Consider the following 11,082-nt stretch of genomic DNA (forward strand, 5'->3'; position numbering starts at 1 on the left):
GTTGGCGTTAAATGTTTGATGTGAGTGGATACCTCCATTCCAGTTGTAGGATCTTGATCTTAGTTCTTGCAATATTGCAAATGGATTTCCACAGTGGATTCGAGATCAAAGGAAACTTGAGAGGTTAGTGTTGTCCAATGCTTCAATTTCAGGAACTCTGCCCACATGGTTGCGAAAGATGCCCATCATTCCTTTTTTAGATCTTTCCCACAACAAACTCAGCGGACCGTTGACAAACCTTCCTGATGGGTATGTGTCTGAATATGGAACTCTCCGGGCTTTATTCCTCGAAAGTAATCTATTCAATGAGTCGGTTCCAAGTTCATTGTGTAGAAGGACAGATTTGGAATATCTTGACCTTTCCAGAAATAGGTTAACCGGAAAAATTCCAAATTGTCTTGAGAATCTGCAAAAGTTGTTTGTCATGATATTTAGCTCAAATCGGTTGTATGGTGTGATTCCAAGTTCCATATTTCGTAATTCTTCATCATTAGAGTGATTAAAATTGAATGACAATAACTTAATTGGTGAAGTTCCTCGAGAATTGGGGAGTTTACAAGATTTAATAGTCTTAGATTTGGGTAATTCTTCAAATGTTGATATTAACTTACTTTTCTTCAAAATTCAACTTCACAAGTAATTAAGATATGAATCACATGTAATTAAGATATGAATTACATGTGATTTACATGTAATTCACAAATGAATTATATGTGATTTACATGTGAATCACATGTAATTAAGATATGAATCACATGTGATTTACATGTAAATTCCAAGTGTATTACATGTAAATTCATATGTTAATTACATGTGATTTATATGTTAATTACATGTGAATATGTGATACACATGTAAATTACAAGTGTATTACATGTGAATTCGTATGTGAATTACATGTGATTTACATGTGAATCACATGTAATTCACATATAAATCACATGTGATTCACATGTAAATCACAAGTGTATTACATGTAAATTCATATGTGAATTACATGTGAATTACATGTGATTTACATGTAAATCACATACAATACATATATGAATTACATAATTCACATGTAAATCACATATGAATCACATGTAATTAACATATAAATCACATGTGATTTAGATGTGAATCACATGTAATTAAGATATGAATTACATGTGATTTACATGTAATTCACAAATAAATTATATGTGATTTACATGTGAATCACATGTAATTAAGATATGAATCACATGTGATTCACATGTAAATCACAAGTATATTACATGTAAATCCATATGTTAATTACATGTGATTTATATGCTAATTACATGTGAATATGTGATACACATGTAAATCACAAGTGTATTACATGTAAATTCATATGTGAATTACATGTTATTGACATGTAATTCACAAATGAATTATATGTGATTTACATGTGAATCACATGTAATTCACATATAAATCACATGTAAATCACAAGTGTATTACATGTGAATTCATATGTGAATTACATCTGATTTACATGTGAATTACATGTGATTTACATATAAATCACATACAATACACATATGAATTACATAATTCACATGTAAATAACATGTAAATCACATATGTATTACATGTGATTTATATGTAATTCACATGTAAATCAAATGTAATTCACATGTAAATCATGAGTAAATCACATGTACTACATCTTTGTCAAGAACAGGTTCCTAGAAATTGAAAGTGTAGCTTGGCCTGAACTGGAGACAACTGATATATCTTCTAATTCAGGTATAAATCACATGAATTTTTAATTAATCAACTATGAATAACATATGATTTATATATAATTCATATATGAATATGTGATTCATATATTATTCATATGTGATTTTAATATGAATATCAATACCATACGTTTATTATTAAAAAAAGTATGAATCATTACCTGCTAAAAAATTTATCTCGCTTTGCAGATCTTCAATTATTTTTCCTGAATCCATTAAATTGCTGAAAAAAATCTCAATTTACATTCAATAAAACAACGTATTAGAAATCGGAATGCTACTGTAGTTAAATATACAAATAAAACGTAAAATATTCCGCAATCTGTTTTTCCTTCATTGATATAATCGTAATGAATGAATCGTATGAATTTAAGATAACATGCTAACCTCGAAAGAAATCAATGACGAATCGTATGAATTTTGCTTTGTAATCGATCTCGAATTTGCGTTAACAACTATTTCAATGACGAAATCAATGACGAAAGAAATCAATGAAGAAAGAAATTATGAATTTAAGATAAGAACTATTCGATCGATGTAGATTTGTTATGATTTCGTCGTTGATTTTGATAATTTTGAAGGTTAGAAGATGATATTTTGGAAAGAAAATCGTACAGATGTTGTAATACTCAAATAAAACGTAAAAGACAATCTTACCCTTATGATCTTAAATCCAATCCAACGGTCCACTTTTAGTTCTCGGGTTCTCGGGAAACTATGAGTTCTCAACCGATTTCAACCCTATATATATATATATATATATATATATATATATATATATATATATATATATATATATATATATATATATATATATATATATATATATATATATGTGTGTGTGTGTGTGTGTGAGTATGGTGAACGTGAATTGAAGAGATGCATATGACGTGTAGTTATTTGGAACACCAAATAAGATACAATACAAAAGAAAGATACAATTTTCAATTAATATATGTGTCAATACGTGTCAAGTAACAAAAAGAAAAAAAAAGGTTACGTATGGTCCAAAGGTGGAGGAAACGAAAGTAACACGTAGAAGTTTTGTTCAAATCTTATCCTCTTATGTAATAGTCTAAATAGGAGACCTTTGAGTTTCAAAATCATACCAGTTTAATTTTATTTAGAAAGAAAGAATAGAAAATATTTTGGAAAGGGGAGTTTCAGTTAATAAGAGCTTGAGGAGTTATTATCAGAACTAATTACGATCTGAGGCTTACACTCGTCAAACAGGTGAGTGTGTAGTTATTTTCATCTTACACATAGATATGAAGTATTTTATATAAATTACGTGCTATATGTGCATATTATCTGTATACTTTCTATCTATGTTGGATGAAGAATTTTATACATGTTTTAAATTATTTAAACTGTATATGTATTTTTATCTACAAATATGTTGGGTAAAACATGGGTAGATAGTTGATGTGTGATGAAATAAAATGATGAGAGGCCTCGATATTATTGTGATCCAGTCATCTAGCGGAGTATGGATGACGACCACAGACTTTTCTAGATAATCCTGTGGAACGCTGGCAGGCTCGCAACCTGTAGGTGTTAATGAGCTTGGGTGTTCATTTGTTGTACTCCATCCCCCACATGGTTGCCTTATTTGACATAAATTGTTGGGAAACCCCCAAAGCAGTGTTGTCGCCCCGATGAAAATCCTTAGACTAGGTCCCTTGTGATAGTTGTTTTAGGGACGTAAAGTGAGGATAACGAGAATGGGTAATCGGGTTATTGTTGTTTGATGAAATTAATATATTTATTTATTGTGGGTTGAAAACCCTATATGCTCACCAGGCTCCCAAGCCCGACCCACTCAATTTTCTTTGTATTACAGGTAGTGGCGCGAGAGCATAAGTTTGACGACTTATCAAGATATTTTGATTATAGGCCTGTAGTGTATATAACTGTTGTAAGGCTTATAATGTGACTCCATCCCCCTCATGGTTGCCTTATTTGACATAAATTGCTGAGGAATCCCTAAAGCAGTGTTGTCACCCCGATGAAAATCCTTATACTAGGTCCCTTATGATAGGTGTTTAGGGAAGTAAAGTGAGGATAACGAGAATGGGTAATCAGTGTTATTTTTGGTTAATGAAATTAATAAATTTATTTTTGGTTGATGAATTTAATAAATTTATTATTATTTGTGGGTTGAAAACCCTATATGCTCACCAGGCTCCCAAGCCTGACCCACTCAGCTTTTTATATTAAAGGTAGTGGATCCCGAGCATAGTCGGATGATGATGAGAGATTTTTTGATTATAGGCCAGTAGTTGTAAATAACTGTTGTAAGGCTTATAATGTACTGTTTATGCTTTTTATCTGTATCGGAACACGACATCCCGAGGTTTTGATATAAAATGAAAAAATATATTTCTTTAAGAAATGTTTTGATAAATTTTTATCATGTTTTGTTTTGGGGACAAATTCCGCAACATCTTTTAAAAAGATTACTCTGATTTTATTTTAAAAGCATAAATTAAATCGGTCTTTTCTGGCCGAGAAATTTGGGGATGTCACAGTTGGTATCAGAGCATTAGTTTAAGCGAACGAGGAATTTGTAGGATTTCTAGACTTAAACTTAGAATGCTAAGTGATGATTGTGAGATGAGTGTCTACCATATTTTAGACACGAACACTAGTATATTTTAGGAAAGATGCCTAAAATACTTTTATGTGCTAAATGTTATATGTTTGCCGTATATGCCATTATTTGTTCGGATCTATGGTCTGTTGCCGACAAGATCTGGAAACCTTATGTGTTTAGGATTCTAAGCGTACGGCTACGATATTAGAACTAGCATATAAACGTTTCGGAGTGATTAGAAGAATCTAAATATCGATCGTGAATAAAGATCTAAATTCACCTTATTCGGTGTATAGATAAAAAATGGCAAGAACCCGAAGTGGAGCTGGAAATGCAGATAGAAATCAGCAACCTCAACCCCAAGTGATGGAACATGTGCCAATAGTAGAAGCTACACCAGAACCCATCACAATGGCTGGAGTACAAGCCATGATTCAGACAATGATGGTTGAACAAAAGGAGGAAATGAGGCAAATATTGCTGAAGAACAGGAGTGAACCTTCAATTCCTGTTGAACAACCTGAATTAAATGACAGTTAGTCTGGGGAAGGAAACTACAGTAGATCTGTTGGTCAAACTGAACCGCTTGTGGTTAGGAGAAATAACCACGAGGATAGAGTGGAGAGAAATGGATGCAAGTATAAAGACTTTATGACTTGCAAGCCATCAACTTTCACTGGAAAAGAAGATCCCGTCGGAGTAATGGATTGGATCTCGGAAATGGAATTGGCTTTCATGACATGTGGTTGCCAAGGCAAGTTACAAACCACATTTGCAGTGCGTCAGTTCAGAGGTAGCGCTTTTCGCTGGTGGAACACTTTGGGGAAGACCCTAAGCCCTAATGAGCCATTGCAATTGAATTGGGCAGAGTTCTTGGTGCAATTCAACCGCAAGTACTGCTCGGCCCAAAATGTGTATGAGCTACAAAACCAAGTTCCGACGTTGAAGAAGGGAAGTATGACCATTGGTGAATACACAAATAACTTCATAGACAAAATGGAGTGTGCTTTGAGTATTGTCCCATATGATCTGACAAAAATTGACAGGTATGCAAAGGGACTTCCATGGGAGTATGCGGTGCCAGTGCATCAAACACTTACTTTGTAGGCAGCTATCTGGGCTGCCAAGTCTATTAAAGATATGATTAAGGGGAGAGCCGCCAGCAAGGTTGAAGTTGGTGAAAAGAGAAAGTTTGAAGGAACTTCAGGTTCCAACAAGAAGAGCAGGTTCTCGAAGTCTGGTTCGAGAAAATTCGGAGGAGGAGCCGAAGCGAAGTGGTGTGACAAGTGTAAGAAGAAACATGCTGGGAAATGTAGCGAGGAAGTCACTTGTTACAAATGTGGAAATCCTGTGCATTATGCCAATGAATGTACCTTTGTTAAGAAAGTCTGTTTGGGTGCAATGAAGAAGGGCACATTTTGAAGGATTGCCCGAAGAAGAAAGATGCAGCAAAGCCCAATCTTCCACCAAAGCCAAAAGCCAGAGCTTTCCAAATGACATTGGAAGCTGGAAAGGATGCAACGGATGTCGCTTCAGGTACCTTTCTTGTAAATGGATTGCCTACCAATTTATTGTTTGATTCCGGAGCGAATTACTCCTTTATATCACATAAATTTGGTGAAAGACTAGCATTGCCTATAGAAAAGCTAGATGATGCCCTAATTGTAGAAGTTGCTAGTGGCAAATTCATACCTGTTAGCGATTGTATTAGGAATATCGTCATCGACCTGAATGGAAATGAATTCCAAGAAAAGCTGTTACCTATCGAGTTAAATGGTTTCGACATCATTCCGGGGATGGATTGGCTTAGCGCCAATGATGCCAAAATACTATGCAAGAAAAAGATAGTAAGGGTAAACCCGCCTGGAAAAGAGTCGTTTATGGTATACGGAGATAAGCACAGAGTAAATTCTGGAATCATTTACCTAATGAAAGCCAGAAAATGTTTATCTAAAGGATGCATTTCATACTTGGCATTCGTGATCGATGCTAAGAAGGAGAAAAAGGATATGCAAAGTATATCAGTGGTATGTGACTATCCGGAAGTTTTTCCTGAGAATCTTCCTGGATTGCCTCCTGATAGACAAGTGGAGTTTAGAATAGACTTGTTACCAGGAACAACACCAATAGCAAAAGCCCCATATCGATTAGCACCAACAGAGATGAAGGAGCTTATGACGCAACTTCAGGAGTTGTTGGACAACGGTTTCATTAGACCTAGTTCATGACCCTGGGGAGCTCCGGTGTTATTCATGAAGAAGAAAGATGGGAGCATGAGAATGTGTATAAATTACAGGGAGCTGAACAAGGCAACAATAAAGAACAAGTACCCGTTGCCAAGGATTGATGACCTGTTCGATCAGTTGCAAGGTCCGAGCTATTTCTCGAAGATCGACCTTAGGTCAGGATATCATCAGCTAAAGGTAAGAGAGCAGGATATTGAGAAGACTGCATTCAGAACAAGATATGGACACTATGAGTTATTGGTTATGTCGTTTGGATTAACCAATGCTCCAACAGCTTTCATGTATTTGATGAACAGGGTTTGTAAAGCATTCCTCGATAAATCCGTGATAGTGTTCATAGATGATATTTTGATTTATTCAAAAAGCAAGCAGGAGCATGACAAGCATCTGCGTGAAGTGCTAGAAGTTCTGAAAAAGGAGAAGTTGTATGCAAAGTTCTCTAAATGTGAATTTTGGATTCAAGAAGTCCAATTTTTGGGTCATGTGGTTAACCAAGAAGGGATAATGGTTGACCCAGCGAAGATTGAAGCTGTGATGAAGTGGGAACAACCGAAAAGCCCCATGGAGATCCGAAGCTTTCTAGGATTAGCTGGATATTATCGAAGATTTATCCAAGGCTTTTCTTCGATAGCCGCTCCATTGACAGCTTTCACCCATAAATGAGCTACTTATACTTGGAATGAGAAGCATAAGGATGCTTTTGAGAAGTTAAAGAAGAAATTGTGTGAAGCACCGATTATTTCTTTACCTGAAGGAGTTGATGACTTCGCAGTTTATAGCGATGCATCTGGAGTTGGGTTAGGTTGTGTTCTGACCCAAAGGGATAAAGTGATAGCATATGCATCGAGTTAATTGAAAGAACATGAAAAGAACTACCCCACTCATGATCTGGAGTTGGCAGCGGTAGTATTTTCTCTAAAGATATGGAGGCATTATCTTTATGGCACAAAGTGCAAACTTTTCACTAATCATAAGAGTCTTCAGTATCTCTTTAATCCGAAAGAATTGAACATCAGGCAACGACTCTGGCTAGAGTTACTCAAGGACTACGACTGTGAGATACTTTACCACCCTGGTAAAGCAAATGTTGTTGCTGATGCTCTCAGTCGGAAGGTAAACCTTGAAAAGAAAAGGCCAAGAGCGTTGAGAATTGAAGTTGTCTCGAAAATTGTGGAAAGTATAAAGAAAGCTCAAGAGGAAGCTTCAGATAAAAATGACCAAAAAGAAGAACGTTTGGGAAAAACATTAGTGTTCGGTACAAACAACCAAGGGTTGAAGGTATTCCAAGATAGGATTTGGGTACCTAAGACAGGAGGAATGAGAAATCTTCTGATGGAAGAAGCTCACAAGACCATGTATTCGATTCATCCCGGCAGCACGAAAATGTATAGGGATCTGAAACCCTACTACTGGTGGCCGACGATGAAGCTCGATGTTGCAAAGTATGTGGCTGAATGTGTGACATGTGGGAGAGTTAAGGCACAACATCAGAAACCGTATGGGAGTTTAGAACCTTTACCTGTACCGATGGGTAAATGAGAAGACATCACCATGGATTTTATGACTAAACTGCCCAGAACAAAGAACAGTCACGACATGATTTGGGTGGTCGTTGATCGATTCACAAAAAGTGCACATTTCATAGCAGCCAATGAGAAGTGGTCTATGGAACAGCTTGCAAAGGTTTACGTGAAAGAAATAGTGAAAGTGCATGGTGTTGCCCTGACGATTGTGTCAGATCGTGATAGTCATTTCACGTCGAGGTTTTGGAGAAGTCTACAAGAGGAATTGGGTACAAAATTGTGTCTAAGTACAGCTTACCATCCGCAAACCGATGGTCAGAGCGAGCGAACAATTCAAACGTTGGAGGATATGCTACGAGCATGTACCCTGGAATTTCAAGGTAACTGGGATGAACATTTACCTCTGGTATAATTTTCCTATAATAATAGTTTCCACTCAAGCATAAAGATGGCACCTTACCAAGCTTTGTATGGAGAAAAGTGTCGAACGTCGTCGTGTTGGCTGGAAGCTGGGGAAAAGCAGTTTATGGGACCTGAAATAGTCCATCAGACTGCTGAAAAGTTGAAAGTGATTAGGGAAAGGATGTTAGCAGCTCAAGATCGTCAAAAGAGCTATGCTGACAAGAAAAGACAACCGATAACATTCGAAGTTGCACATTCGGTTTTACTTAAAGTCTCGCCGTGGAAGGGACTTATAAGATTTGGTAAAAGGGGAAAATTGAGTCAAATGTTTATTGGACCGTTTAAAGTTCTTCAGAAGATTGGTAACCAAGCTTACAAGCTAGAATTACCAGAAGAGCTAGATGGTATTCATAACACCTTCCATGTGTGTTATTTGAGGAACTTCACGGGAGATGTACCCGACATAATTCCAATTTCTGAATTAAGGTTGGATGAAAGCAAGAGGCTAATTGAAGAACCAGAGGCAATAGTTGACCGTAAGACTAAGAAGTTACGACGCAAGATGGTCGATTTAGTGCTTGTGCGATGGAAACATACGAATGGGCCAATCTCACCTGGGAAACGGAGAGTGACATGATGAGTCGCTATCCGCATTTGTTTGCATAAGTGTGATTCCGGGGACGGAATCATCCTAAGGGGGAGAGAATTGTAACGCCCGTGTTTCTAGGATAGGCATTAATGATGATGTAGTAGTCTAGGTCAACCTTTGTAACTCATTTTGAAGAAATAAAGAGGAATTATGTGATTATTATGTGAATTACGTGTTTTATGCTTAATTATTATGATTTAATTAATTAAGAATAAAAAAATAAGCGTCGGAAATAAATATTAGATAAACCCAATATCTATGAAGGAAGTTGTAGTGGTCGTGACAAGGATTCCGGATATATAATGAATACTGAAATCCGAGTTATAACGAAGAAGTTATGACCTGTCAAAGTTTCGCGACAGATCCGGTACGCCACTGCGTGACGTAAAAAATGAATTTACGATAGAACGAATTTTAGCCTTAGCGATCTAAATAAAAGTCGTAGTATTCGTTAAACCGATAATTTCATAATAAGAACGTCCAAATCTGACTTCGTATGAGGAAGTTATGATTTTTCTAAGTTTCAACTTAGCAGTAGACAGCTAAAAACTCAAATTTTTAGATCGAGTGATTTTTAGCCGACACAACCTAAACGAGAATCGAAGGTCTCGTCAATAGTAGTACAACGGTAAAAAGACAGACGAAAACGAACATCGGATGAAGAAGTTATGAATTTTTAACGGATTTTCCTGTCCCAGTCTGTTAAAAATAATAATATTAAAAATAAATTCAAAATTAGCCAACAAAGTCTAAATGAAAGTTGTAGAGTATATTCTCGCCTACGCGTGCATTTAAAGAACGTCAAAAACGGAGCCCGTATGCGAAAGTTATGGATTTTAGAAGTTTGAGACACAAAAATCGAGAAAAATGCGAAATCCGAGAAAATTCGCATGGCTCATGTTCGGCCACGTCGCCTCGCATGCGAGCTGCCCAGTGTCCGACTCGTGTCCGGTCCGAAGCGGAGGTCCAATCGCAAGCCGCCGCATGTCGCATCGTGTCTCGCCCTCGCACCGCCACCTGTCTCGGCCTCGCATCCGACGCGTGTAGCCCTCGCGAGTCCGACACGTGTTCCCTTCTCCCCTCGGATCTGAGCTTCACATGCTATATAAGGGAGGGTGCGAACCCTCCCGGCTAAGGTTAGAAATTTCACACTTTTTGCACTCTAAAGTCTATTTTAAGCCAATTTTATTCCCCCGAAGCCCCGAGATCATACCCAACGCCCGAAACACATTCCGGAGTGCCCGAAGAGCCTGAGAAAATTATCTTTTCGGTTTGAAGCCCAACCCTCGCAAGGCCTGGTTTTTGGGAAAACATCCCGGTTTTATCGGAAAAGATTATTTTAAGAGACGAGGTGCTGCCCAATTATCGTGTTAACAAGTGAGTGTATAGTCACTTTCATCTTACACATAGATATGAAGTATTTTCTATAAAATACGTGTTATGTGTAATTATATTGATTGTTTATTTGAGATGACTGTTGAATAGATGTTTTATACAAGTTTTAAACTGTATATGTATTTTTATCTACAAATATGTTGGGTAAAACATGGGTAGACGAAATACTTGATGTGTGTTAAAATGATGAGAAGCCTCGATGATGTTGTTGTTGTTGTTGTTGTTGTTGTCATCTAGCGGAGTATAAATGACGACCACGGACCTTTCTAGACAGTCCAATGGAACGCTAGCAGGTTCGCAACCTGTAGGTTTTGGTGAACTATATGTTCGCTGGTGTACTCCATCCCCCCTCATGGTTGCCTTATTTGACATAAATTGCTGAGGAATCCCTAAAGCAGTGTTGTCACCCTGATGAAAATCCTTATACTAGGTCCCTTATGATAGGTGTTTAGGGACGTAAAGTGAGAATAACGGGAATGAGTAATCAGGGTTATTGTTGGTTGATGAAATTAATAAATTT

Source organism: Lactuca virosa, chromosome 9, assembly GCF_052849685.1.
Source record: "Lactuca virosa cultivar CGN04683 chromosome 9, Lactuca_virosa_CGN04683_v6, whole genome shotgun sequence".
NCBI classification, from domain to species: Eukaryota; Viridiplantae; Streptophyta; class Magnoliopsida; order Asterales; family Asteraceae; genus Lactuca; species Lactuca virosa.